Source organism: Triticum dicoccoides, chromosome 4A (genome assembly GCF_002162155.2).
Source record: "Triticum dicoccoides isolate Atlit2015 ecotype Zavitan chromosome 4A, WEW_v2.0, whole genome shotgun sequence".
NCBI lineage: Eukaryota > Viridiplantae > Streptophyta > Magnoliopsida > Poales > Poaceae > Triticum > Triticum dicoccoides.
In genome coordinates this window covers 86,249,471-86,262,529 of record NC_041386.1, presented here as the reverse complement: position 1 = coordinate 86,262,529, position 13,059 = coordinate 86,249,471, and positions in this window count along the sequence as shown.

Below are 13,059 nucleotides of genomic sequence, written 5' to 3'. Positions count from 1 at the left end.
TTGGTGTATGGATTAGGTATCTCACTATCCTTTTCACAGCCTTAAGATGACACTCTTTAGGAGCAGCTTGATATCGTGCACACATGCACACACTTAGCATAATATCGGGACGAGAGGCACATAGATATAACAATGAACCAATCATAGAGCGATAAACCTTTTGATCAACCGGTTCACCATCTTTTGTCAAATCAAGATGTCCACTAGTAGGCATGGGTGTAGTCATACATTTGCATTCTTGCATATTGAACTTCTTGAATAAGTCCTTGGTGTACTTCGTTTGAGAGACAAAGGTACCTTCCTTAGTTTGCTTGATTTGCAAATCGAGAAAGAATTTGAGTTCACTCATCATAGACATCTCAAACTTCTCCGACATTAGCTTTCCAAACTTCTCACTAAAATGAGGGTTAGTTGAACCAAATATGATATCATCAACATAAATTTGGCACACAAATAGTTTTCCATTAACCCTTTTAGTAAAAAGAGTAGAATCAATTTTACCAATTTCAAAGCCTTTTTCAATAAGGAACTTGGTCAAGCATTTATACCATGCTCTAGGAGCTTGTTTAAGACCATAAAGGGCTTTGTGAAGTTTGTAAACATGGTTAGGTTTCTTAGGATTGACGAAGCCGGGAGGTTGCTTAACATAAACTTCCTCCTCAATTTCACCATTTAGAAAAGCACTTTTAATGTCCATTTGGTACAAGGTGATATCATGGTGATTAGCATAAGCAAGTAAGATGCGAATGGACTCAAGTCTAGCAACGGGAGCATATGTCTCACCATAGTCCATACCTTCAACCTGTGTGTAGCCTTGGGCGACGAGACGTGCTTTGTGGCGAACCACTTGTCCATCTTCATCTTGCTTGTCGTGAAACACCCATTTGGTACCAATGATGTTGTGGTTGTTGTCGGGCTTCTCGAACAATGTCCACACTTGATTTCTCTCAAAGTTGTGTAGCTCTTTATGCATAGCGTTTATCCAATCCGGATCCTCCAATGCTTCTTCAACCTTCATAGGTTCAATGCTAGAGATGAATGAGTAATGTTCACAAAAGTTAGCTAAACGAGTTTTAGAGCGAGTGATTCTCTCGGTTTGGATATCATTGTAGATTTGCTCGACGGGATGATCTTTGGCAATTCTTGCTCGAACTCATGAAAGCTTTTGCTTGGGTCGGGGTGGAACATCCTCTTCATCTTGTTCTTCTTCTTGGCCTTCTTCATTGTTGACGTTGTCGTTCTCTTGTCGTGGTGGAGAAGGAGGTTGTTGATGTTCATCTTGGTGCGCTCCCTCGTTTTCTTCATCTTGGCGTGTCCCACTTGTGGATGCTTCCATATCAACTCTTGGTTCACCTTGTCGTGAGGTAGAAGCTTCCACTTGGACGGACGAGGTACTCTCCTTCACTTCCGTTGGACGAATCTTGCCAATGGACAAGTCTTGAATTGCTTCCTAAGGGTCTTCGTCTCCTACATCAATTGGCAATTGCTCTACTTGCGAGCCGTTAGATTCATCAAACTTCACATCTACCGTCTCTTCAACCTTTCGGGTGAAATTGTTGTAGACACGGTAAGTGTGAGAGTTTGAGCCATAACCAAGTAGGAAACCTTCATGAGATCTAGGAGCAAATTTAGAACGACGATGCTTATCAAGAATGTAGAACTTTGAGCCGAATACTCGAAAGTATCCAACTTGGGGTTTGTTACCAGTGAGGAGCTCGTATGTCGTCTTGCCGAGTAGCTTGTGAAGATACAAGCGATTTGTTGCATGACAAGCTGTCTCAACCGCTTCCGCCCAAAATTGCTTTGGCGTTTTGTACTCATCAAGCATCGTTCTTGCCATCTCAATAAGAGTTCGGTTCTTCCTTTCAACAACTCCATTTTGTTGAGGTGTGTACGTAGCCTAGAACTCGTGTGAAATCCCTTCTTCGTCAAGAAAGGTGTCCACATTTGCATTCTTGAACTCCATTCCGTTGTCGCTCCGAACCTTCTTGATCTTCACGTCAAACTGATTTTGGGCCTTCCTAGCGAAGTTTTTGAAGATCTTTTGGACCTGCGATTTGTCATCAAGAAAGAACACCCACGTAAATCTTGAAAAATCATCAACTATGACTAGACCAAATGAGTTACCACCGAGACTCTTGTAGGCATTTGGACCAAAGAGATCCATGTGAAGTAGCTCGAGTGGTCTTCTTGTGGTCATGATGTTCTTCGTGCGATGACTTCCTCCAACTTGTTTCCCTGCTTGACAAGCACTACAAAGTCTATCCTTCTCAAATATGACATCTTTTATTCCAAGGATATGATCACCTTTAATAAGCTTATCAAGATTTCGCATACCAACATGACCTAGTCTTCTATGCCACAACCAGCCTTTAGAAGATTTGGCAATTAAGCAAGTTTTAGGTTGAGCCTTTTTAGTGAAATCAACAATGTAAATATCTCCTCTATGTATACCGGTAAAGACCATTTTATGATTATCTCTACGAAACACTTGGCAGCCTACTTCAGTAAATAGGACATTGAAACCGAAATCAGCAAGTCTAGATACTGAAAGTAAGTTGTAGCCAAGAGATTCAACAAGCATGACATTTTGTATGGAGCTATCATGTGAGATGGCCACCTTACCAAGGCCAACCACCTTACCCTTTGAATTATCACCAAAAGTGACATACTTTTGAGGGCCGTCATTTTCAGCAAGCTCATGGAACATGTCTTTATCTCCGGTCATATGATCAGTACATCCACTATCAAGGACCCATTCCTTTCCTCCAGCCATGTAGCCGCAAAGATTTGCCATAAGACCAAAGTGTCTCATCATATCATCGAGATCATAGTCACTATCATCATCCTCATCCGAGTATTCATGTTCAACATCATCTTGTGATTGATTAATTCCTAGAGAGGGTAATTCATTATATAAATGATCATTTCTATAGATATCTTTATGAATTCTAATAGCTCTGGAAATGATATTGCTAATGATTCCAACATCTCCTTTGGCACTCGTAAGATTAGTAAGCTCAAATAAGCAGTCGCCAAATTTGGGATCATTGGAACTCATCTTAATCAAAGCATAGACTTATGGAGGATTTCATCTAGATCTTTCAAGGAGTAATTAGGAAATAGTTCCTCAAGAAATTTCCATATGGTGTAGGCACACTTAAGAGTTGGCAAACATCCAATCAAGTTTCTAGGCAAGCCTCTAGTGATAAGATTAACAGTTCTAAGATTGCGAATCATGTCAATATCTTCATCTAGGGTAGGGTGCAAAGGATCAACATGAGGTGCACAAGAGCTAGTAATGTACTTGTTCAAATGATATTCATTGAAAATCTCAAGCATTTCATTTTTCCACTCATGAAAATACTCTCCATCAAGAATAGGCACTCTATGTCTAAGACTCCCCAAAGTAGACACATCCATCTTCCTCCAATGGTGTTTAAACCAAGGCAATGGAGACCAAAGCTCTGATACCAATTGAAAGGATCGAGAAGAGGTGTCTAGAGGGGGGTGATTAGACACTAATTGCCAAAAGTTGCAGTTGTTAATATTCTTAAGTTTAAGTGGAGTTTAAGAACAAGTTTAACAAACACAATACATATCAAGCAAGCATGCAATGAGTATATGAGCAGCGGAAAGTAAAGCATGCAACTTGCAAGAATGTAAAGAGAAGGGTTTGGAGTATTCAAACGCAATTGGAGACACGGAGGTTTTTGTCGTGGTTCCGATAGGTGGTGCTATCGTACATCCATGTTGATGGAGACTTCAACCCACGGAGGGTAACGGTTGCGCGAGTCCACAAAGGGCTCCACCCACGAAGGGTCCACGAAGAAGCAACCTTGTCTATTCCATCATGGTCATCGCCCACGAAGGACTTGCCTCACTAGCGGTAGATCTTCATGAAGTAGGCGATCTCCTTGCCCTTACAAACTCCTTGGTTCAACTCCACAATCTTGTTGGAGGCTCCCAAGTGACACCTAGCCAATCTAGGAGACACCACTCTCCAAGAAGTAACAAATGGTGTGTTGATGATGAACTCCTTGCTCTTGTGCTTCAAATGATAGTCTCCCCAACACTCAACTCTCTCTCACAGGATTTGGATTTGGTGGAAAGAAGATTTGAGTGGAAAGCAACTTGGGGAAGGCTAGAGATCAAGATTCATATGGTTGGAATGGAATATCTTGACCTCAACACAAGTGTAGGTGGTTCTCTCTCAGAAAATGTGTATTGGAAGTGTAGGTATGTTCTGATGGCTTTCTCCACAAATGAAGAGTGGGTGGAGGGGTATATATAGCCTCCACACAGAATCTAACCGTTACACTCAATTTACCAATCTTGGTAAGACCGAAGGGAAAAACTCGGTCGGACCGATTTAGTAAACCTAATGACCGTTAGGGTTTTCGGTGGGACCGACTAGTTCAGCTCGGTGGAACCGATGTGCTAGGGTTAGGGTAAAACCAAAACTCGGTTTGACCGATTACTCAAACTCGGTGGGACCGATTTGGGTAATAAGCGAAACAGAGAGTTGGCCAAGCAAACTCGGTGGGGCCGATTGCATATCTCGGTGGGACCGAAAATATTGCAACAGGTAACAGAGAGTTTGCAAGCCCATCTCGATGAGACCGAGATCCCATCGGTGAGACCGAACTGATTAGGGTTTCTGGCAGTGGCTATGTTAACTGAACTCGGTGGCTCCGGATAGAATGAATCGGTGGGGCCGAGTTTGACTTTTGGTTTAGGTCAAATGTGGATGTGGGAAGGTAGTTGAGGGTTTTGGAGCATATCACTAAGCACTTTGAGCAAGCAAGCCATTAAGCAACACCTCATCCCTCCTTGATAGTATTGGCTTTTCCTATAGACTCAATGTGATCTTAGATCACTAAAATATAAAATGCACAGTCTTGATCTTGAAGCTTGAGCCAATCCTTTGTCCTTGGCATCTTGAAGGGGTTCCACATCCTCTAGTCCATGCCACTCCATTGTTGAACTTATCTGAAATATACTAGGTAAAGGTGTTAGTCCAACAAGAGATATGTTGACATTAATTACCAAAACCACCCAGGGAGCACTTGTGCTTTCACAATAGCAGTAAACTAAACGATCATCGTGCTAAGCTAACGGATGGGTCAAGTCAATCGCATCATTCTCTAATGATGTGATCCCGTTAATCAAATGACAACTCATGTCTATGGTTAGGAAACATAACCATCATTGATTCAACGAGCTAGTCAAGTAGAGGCATACTAGTGACACTCTGTTTGTCTATGTATTCACACATGTACTAAGTTTCCGGTTAATACAATTATAGCATGAATAATAAACATTTATTATTGCCTCTAGGGCGTATTTCCTTTAGTCTCCCACTTGCACTAGGGTCAATAATCTAGATTACATTGTAATGATTCTAACACCCATGGGGTCTTGGTGTTGATCATGTTTTGCTCGTGAGAGAGGCTTAGTCAATGGGTCTGCAACATTCAGATCCGTATGTATCTTGCAAATCTCTATGTCTCCCTCCTTGACTTGATCGCGGATGGAATTGAAGCGTCTCTTGATGTGCTTGGTTCTCTTGTGAAATCTTGATTCCTTTGCCAAGGGAATTGCACCAGTATTGTCACAAAAGATTTTCATTGGACCCGATGCACTAGGTATTACACCTAGATCGGATATGAACTCCTTCATCCACACACCTTCATTTGCTGCTTCCGAAGCAGCTATGTACTCCGCTTCACACGTAGATCCCGCCACGACGCTCTACTTGGAACTGCACCAACTGACAGCTCCACCATTTAATAAAAATACGTATCCGGTTTGAGACTTAGAGTCATCCGGATTAGTGTCAAAGCTTGCATCGACGTAACCGTTTATGACGAGCTCTTTGTCACCACCACAAAAAAGAAACATATCTTTAGTCCTTTTCAGGTATTTCAGGATGTTCTTGACCGCTGTCCAGTGATCCACTCCTGGATTACTTTGTTACCTCCCTGCTAAACTAATAGCAAGGCGCACATCAGGTCTGGTACACAGCATTGCATACATGATAGAACCTATGGTTGAAGCATAAGGAATGACTTTCATTTTCTCTCTATCTTCTGTAGTGGTCGGGCATTGAGTCTGACTCAACTTCACACCTTGTAACACAGGCAAGAACCCTTTCTTTGCTTGATCCATTTTGAACTTCTTCAAAACTTTATCAAGGTATGTGCTTTGTGAAAGTCCAATTAAGCGTCTTGATCTATCTCTATAGATCTTGATGCCCAATATATAAGAAGCTTCACCGAGGTCTTTCATTGAAAAATTCTTATTCAAGTATCCTTTTATGCTATTCAGAAATTCAGTATCATTTCCGATCAACAATATGTCATGTACATATAATATCAGAAATGCTACAGAGCTCCCACTCACCTTTTTGTAAATACAGGCTTCTCCAAAAGTTTGTATAAAACCATATGCTATGATCACACTATCAAAACGTATATTCCAACTCCGAGAGGCTTGCACCAGTCCATAAATGGATCGCTGGAGCTTGCACACTTTGTTAGCACCTTTTGGATCGACAAAACCTTCTGGTTGCATCATATACAACTCTTCTTTAAGATATCCATTAAGGAATGCAATTTTGACATCCATTTGCCAAATTTCATAATCATAAAATGCGGCAATTGCTAACATGATTCGGACGGACTTAAGCATCGCTACGGGTGAGAAGGTCTCATCATAGTCAACTCCTTGAACTTGTCGAAAACCTTTTGCAACACGTCGAGCTTTGTAGACAGTAACATTACCGTCAGCATCAGTCTTCTTCTTGAAGATCCATTTATTCTCTATGGCATGCCGATCATCAGGCAAGTCAACCAAAGTCCACACTTTGTTCTCGTACATGGATCCCATCTCAGATTTCATGGCCTCAAACCATTTTGCGGAATCTAGGCTCATCATCGCTTCCTCATAGTTCGTAGGTTCGTCATGGTCAAGTAACAGACCTCCAGCACGGGATTACTGTACCACTCCGGTGAGGATCTTACTCTGGTTGACCTACGAGGTTCGGTAGTAACTTTACCAGAAGTTTCATGATCATCATCATTAGCTTCCTCACTTACTGGTGTAGGAATCAATGTAACTGATTTCAGTGATGAACTAATTTCCAATAAGGGAGCAGGTACAATTACCTCATCAAGTTCTACTTTCCTCCCACTCACTTCTTTCGAGAGAAACTCCTTCTCTAGAAAGGGTCCATTCTTAGCAACGAATATCTTGCCTTAGGATCTGTGATAGAAGGTGTACCCAACTATCTCCTTTGGGTATTCTATGAAGACACATTTCTCCGATTTGGGTTCGAGCTTATTAGGTTGAAGCTTTTCACATAAGCATCGCAGCCCCAAACTTTAAGAAACGACAACTTGCGTTTCTTGCCAAACCACAGTTCATAAGGTGTCGTCTCAACGGATTTTGATGGTGCCCTATTTAACATGAATGCAGCCATCTCTAAAGCATAACCCCAAAACAATAGCGGTAAATCAGTGAGAGACATCATAGATCGCACCATATCTAATAAAGTGCGGTTACGACGTTCGGATACACCATTATGTTTGTGGTGTTCCAGGTGGCATGAGTTGCGAAACTATTCCACATTGTTTCAAATGAAGACCAAACTCATAACTCAAATATTCACCTCCACGATCAGATCGTAGAAACTTAATTTTCTTGTTACGATGATTTTCCACTTCACTCTGAAATTCTTTGAACTTTTCAAATGTTTCAGACTTATGTTTCATCAAGTAGATATACCCATATCTGCTCAAATCATCTGTGAAGGTGAGAAAATAATGATATCCATCGCGAGCCTCTATGTTCATTGGACCACATACATCAGTATGTGTGATTTCCAATAACTCTGTTGCTCGCTCCATTCTTCCGGAGAATGGAGTTTTAGTCATCGTGCCCATGAGGCATGGTTCGCAAGTACCAAGTGATTCATAATCAAGTGATTCCATAAGTCCATCAGAATGGAGTTTCTTCATGCGGTTTACACCAATATGACCCAAACGGCAGTGCCACAAATAAATTGCGCTTTGGCTTCAATACTATGAACATGTGTATCACTACTATCAAAATTTAGTAAAAAATACACCACTCATCAAGGGTGCATGACCATAAAAGATATTACTCATATAAATAGAACAACAGTTATTCTCTGATTTAAATGAATAACCGTCTCGCATCAAACAAGATCCAGATATAATGTTCATGCTCAACGCTGGTACCAAATAACAATTATTTAAGTCTAAAACTAATCCCGAAGGTAGATGTAGAGGTAGCGTGCCGACGGCGATCACATTGACTTTGGAACCATTTCCCACGCGCATCATCACCTCATCCTTAGCTAATCTTCGCTTTATCAGCAGTCCCTGTTTCGAGTTGCAAATGTTAGCAACTAAACCAGTATCAAATACCCAGGCACTACTACGAGCATTAGTAAGGTACACATCAATAAGATGTATATCAAATATACCTTTCACTTTGCCATCCTTCTTCTCCGCTAAATACTTGGGGCAGTTCCGCTTCCAGTGACTAGTCCCTTTGTAGTAGAAGCACTCAGTTTCAGGCTTAGGTCCAGACTTGGGTTTCTTCACTTGAGCAGCAACTGGCTTGCTGTTCTTCTTGAAGTTCCCCTTCTTCCCTTTACCCTTTTTCTTGAAACTAGTGGTATTATTGACCATCAACACTTGATGCTCCTTATTGATTTCTACCTTCGCAGCCTTTAGCATTGCGAAGAGCTCAGGAATCGTCTTATCCATCCCTTGCATATTATAGTTCATCATGAAGATCTTTTAGCTTGGTGGCAGTATCAGGAACGAGCGGAAGCAATGTGTTCCAATTTCTGGCCTTGCACCGACCATCCAACGGACCATGGACTAAACGGCCACTGCCTTAAAGGACTATGCTATGTCCAGGGGACCGCTGCCCTCCACAAGGATTGAAGAACTCTGTCAATGACACTATCATCAGGAAGATTAACTCCCAACTGAGTCAAGTGGTTGTGGTACCCACACATTCTGAGTATATGTTCACTGACAGAACTATTCTCCTCCATTTTGCAGCTATAGAACTTATTGGAGACTTCATATCTCTCAATCCGGGCATTTGCTTGAAATATTAACTTCAACTCCTGGAACATCTCATATGCTCCATGACGTTCAAAACATCGTTGAAGTCCCGGTTCTAAGTCGTAAAGCATGGCACACTGAACTATCGAGTAGTCATCAGCTTTGCTCTACCAGGTGTTCACAACATCTAGCGTTACTCCTGCAGCGGGTTTGTCACCTAGCGGTGCTTTCAGGACATAATTCTTCTATGCAGCAATGAGGATAATCCTCAAGTTACGGACCCAGTCCGTGTAGTTTCTACCATCATCTTTAAACTTAGCTTTCTCTAGGAACGCATTAAAATTCAACGGAACAACATCACGGGCCATCTATCTACAACAACATAGACATGCAAAATACTATCAGGTACTAAGTTCATGATAAATTAAAGTTTAATTAATCAAATTACTTAAGAACTCCCACTTAGATAGACATCTCTCTGATCATCTAAGTGATCACGTGATCCATATCAACTAAACCATGTCCGATCATCACGTGAGATGGAGTAGTATTCAATGGTTACTTAAGAACTCCCACTTAGATAGACATCTCTCTAATCATCTAAGTGATCACGTGATCCATATCAACTAAACCATGTCCGATCATCACATGAGATGGAGTAGTTTTCAATGGTGAACATCACTATGTTGATCATATCTACTATATGATTCATGCTCGACCTTTCGGTCTCAGTGTTCCGAGGCCATATCTGCATATGCTAGGCTCGTCAAGTTTAACCCGAGTATTCTGCGTGTGCAAAAACTGGCTTGCACCCGTTGTACGTGAACGTAGAGCTTATCACACCCGATCATCACGTGGTGTCTCGACACAATGAACTGTAGCAATGGTGCATACTCATGGAGAACACTTGTACCTTGAAATTTAGTGAGAGATCATCTTATAATGCTAGCGCCGAACTAAGAAAAATAAGAAGCATAAAGGATAAACATCACATGCAATCAATATAAGTGATATGATATGGCCATCATCATCTTGTGTCTTTGATCTCCATCTCCGAAGCACCGTCATAATCACCATTGTCACCAGCTTGACACCTTGATCTCCATCAAAGCATCGCTATCGCCTCGCCAACTATTGCTTGTACGACTATCACCACCGCTTAGTGATAAAGTAAAGCAATTACATGGTGATTGCATTTAATACAATAAAGCGACAACCATATGGCTCCTGCCAGTTGTCGATAACCGTGTTACAAAACATGATCATCTCATACAATAAAATTTAGCATCATGTCTTGACCATATCACATCACAACATGCCCTACAAAAACAAGTTAGATGTTCTCTACTTTGTTGTTGCAGGTTTTACGTGGCTGCTATGGGCTGAGCAAGAACCGTTCTTAACTACGCATCAAAAACCACAACGCGGTATAGTGATTGCTTTTCGATCTTCAAAAAGAACCCTGTTCATTGAATCCGATTCAACTAAAGTTGGAGAAACTGACACCCACCATCCACTTGTGTGCGAAGCATGTCGGTAGAACCCGTCTCGCATAAGCGTATGCGTAATGTCGGTCTGGGCCGCTTCATCCAACAATATCGTCGAATCAAGAATCAACTAGTAACGGCAAGCAATATGTATATACCCACGTCCACAACTCCTTTGTGTTCTACTCGTGCATATAACATCTACGCATACCTGGCTCGGATGCCACTGTTGGGGAACACAGTAATTTCAAAAAAAAATCCTACGCACACGCAAGATCTATCATAGTGATGCATAGCAACGAGAGGGGAAGAGTGTTGTCCACGTACCCTCGTAGACCGTAAGCGGAAGCGTTATGACAACGCGGTTGATGTAGTCGTACGTTTTCACGATCCGACCGATCCTAGTATCGAAAGTACGGCACCTCCGTGATCTGCACACGTTTGGCTCGGTGAAGTCCTACGAACTCTCGATCCAGCTGAGTGTTGAGGGAGAGCTTCGTCAGCACGACAGCGTGATGACGGTGATGATGAAGCTACCGGTGGAGGGCTTCGCCTAAGCACTACAACAATATGACCGAGGTGGATTATGGTGGTGGGGGGCACCGCACATGGCTAAGGGATCAATGATCAACTTGTGTGTCCTAGGGTGCCCCCTTGCCCCCGTATATAAAGGAGCAAGGGGGAGGCCGGCCGGCCCTTGAGGCACGCCAGGAGAGGAGGAGTCCTCCTCCTAGTAGGAGTAGGACTCCCCTTTCCTAGCCCTACTAGGAGGAGGAAGGGGAAGGTAGGAGAGGGGGAGAAGAGAAGGAAAGGGGGGCACCGCCCCCCCTTCCCTAGTCCAATTCGGAGAGGGGGAGGGGCGTGCGGCCCAGCCTTGGTCGGCCCTCTCTCTGCTACCTCTTGAGCACTGCATTGGTTTTCCCTTGAAGAGGAAAGGGTGATGCAGCAAAGTAGCGTAAGTATTTCCCTCAGTTTTTGAGAACCAAGGTATCAATCCAGTAGGATACTACGCGCAAGTCCCTCGTACCTACAGAAACAAATAAGAACCTCACAACCAACGCGATAAAGGGGTTGTCAATCCCTTCATGGTCACTTACGAGAGTGAGATCTGATAGAGATAATAATAATAAGATAAATATTTTTAGTATTTTTATGATATAGATTGGAAAATAAAGATTGCAAAATAAACGGCAATAGAAATAGCTAGTTGACGGGAGATTAATATAATAGAGAATAGAACCGGGGGCCATAGGTTTCACTAGTGGCTTCTCTCAAGATAGCATAAGTATTACGGTGGGTGAACAAATTACTGTCGAGCAATTGATAGAAAAGTGCATAATTATGAGAATATCTAGGCATGATCATGTATATAGGCATCACGTCCGCGACAAGTAGACGGAAACGATTAGGCATCTACTACTATTACTCCACACATCGACCGCTATCCAGCATGCATCTAGAGTATTAAGTTCATAAGAACAGAGTAACACATTAGGCAAGATGACATGATGTAGAGGGATAAACTCAAGCAATATGATATAAACCCCATCTTTTTATCCTCGATGGCAACAATACAATACGTGCCTTGCTGCCCCTACTTTCACTGGGAAAGGACACCGCAATATTGAACCCAAAGCTCAGCACTTCTCCCATTGCAAGAAAGATCAATATAGTAGGCCAAACCAAACTGATAATTCGAAGAGACTTGCAAAGATAACCAATCATACATAAAAGATTTCAGAGAAGAATCAAATATTGTTCATAGATAAACTTGATCATAAACCCACAATTCATCGGATCTCGACAAACACACCGCAAAAAGAGTTACACCAAATAGATCTCCAAGAAGATCGAGGAGAACATTGTATTGAGATCCAAAGAGAGAGAAGAAGCCATCTAGCTAATAACTATGGACCCGAAGGTCTGAGGTAAACTACTCACACATCATCGGAGAGGCTATGGTGTTGATGTAGAAGCCCTCCGTGATCCATTCCCTCTCCGGCGGAGCTCCGAAAAAGGCCCCAAGATGGGATCTCTTGGGTACAGAAGGTTGCGGCAGTGGAAATAGGGTTTCATGGTGCTCCTGGATGTTTTTCGGGTATATGGATATATATATATATATAGGAGGAAGAAGTAGGTCGGTCCTGCCTCGTGGCCTCCTCGTTGATTTCTTGACGTCCACTCCAAGTCCCCTGGATCACGTTTGTTCCAAAAATAACTCTTCCGAAGGTTTCATTCCGTTTGGATTCCGTTTGATATTCCTTTTCTGTGAAACACTGAAATAGGCAAAAAAACAGCAATTTGCACTGGGCCTTGGGTTAGTAGGCTAGTCCCAAAAATCATATAAAAGTGTATAAATAAGCCCATTAACATCCAAAATAGATAATATAATATTATGGAACAATCAAAAATTATAGATACGTTGGAGATGTATCACTCTCCACTAAGGCCCATGTTGGCCCATT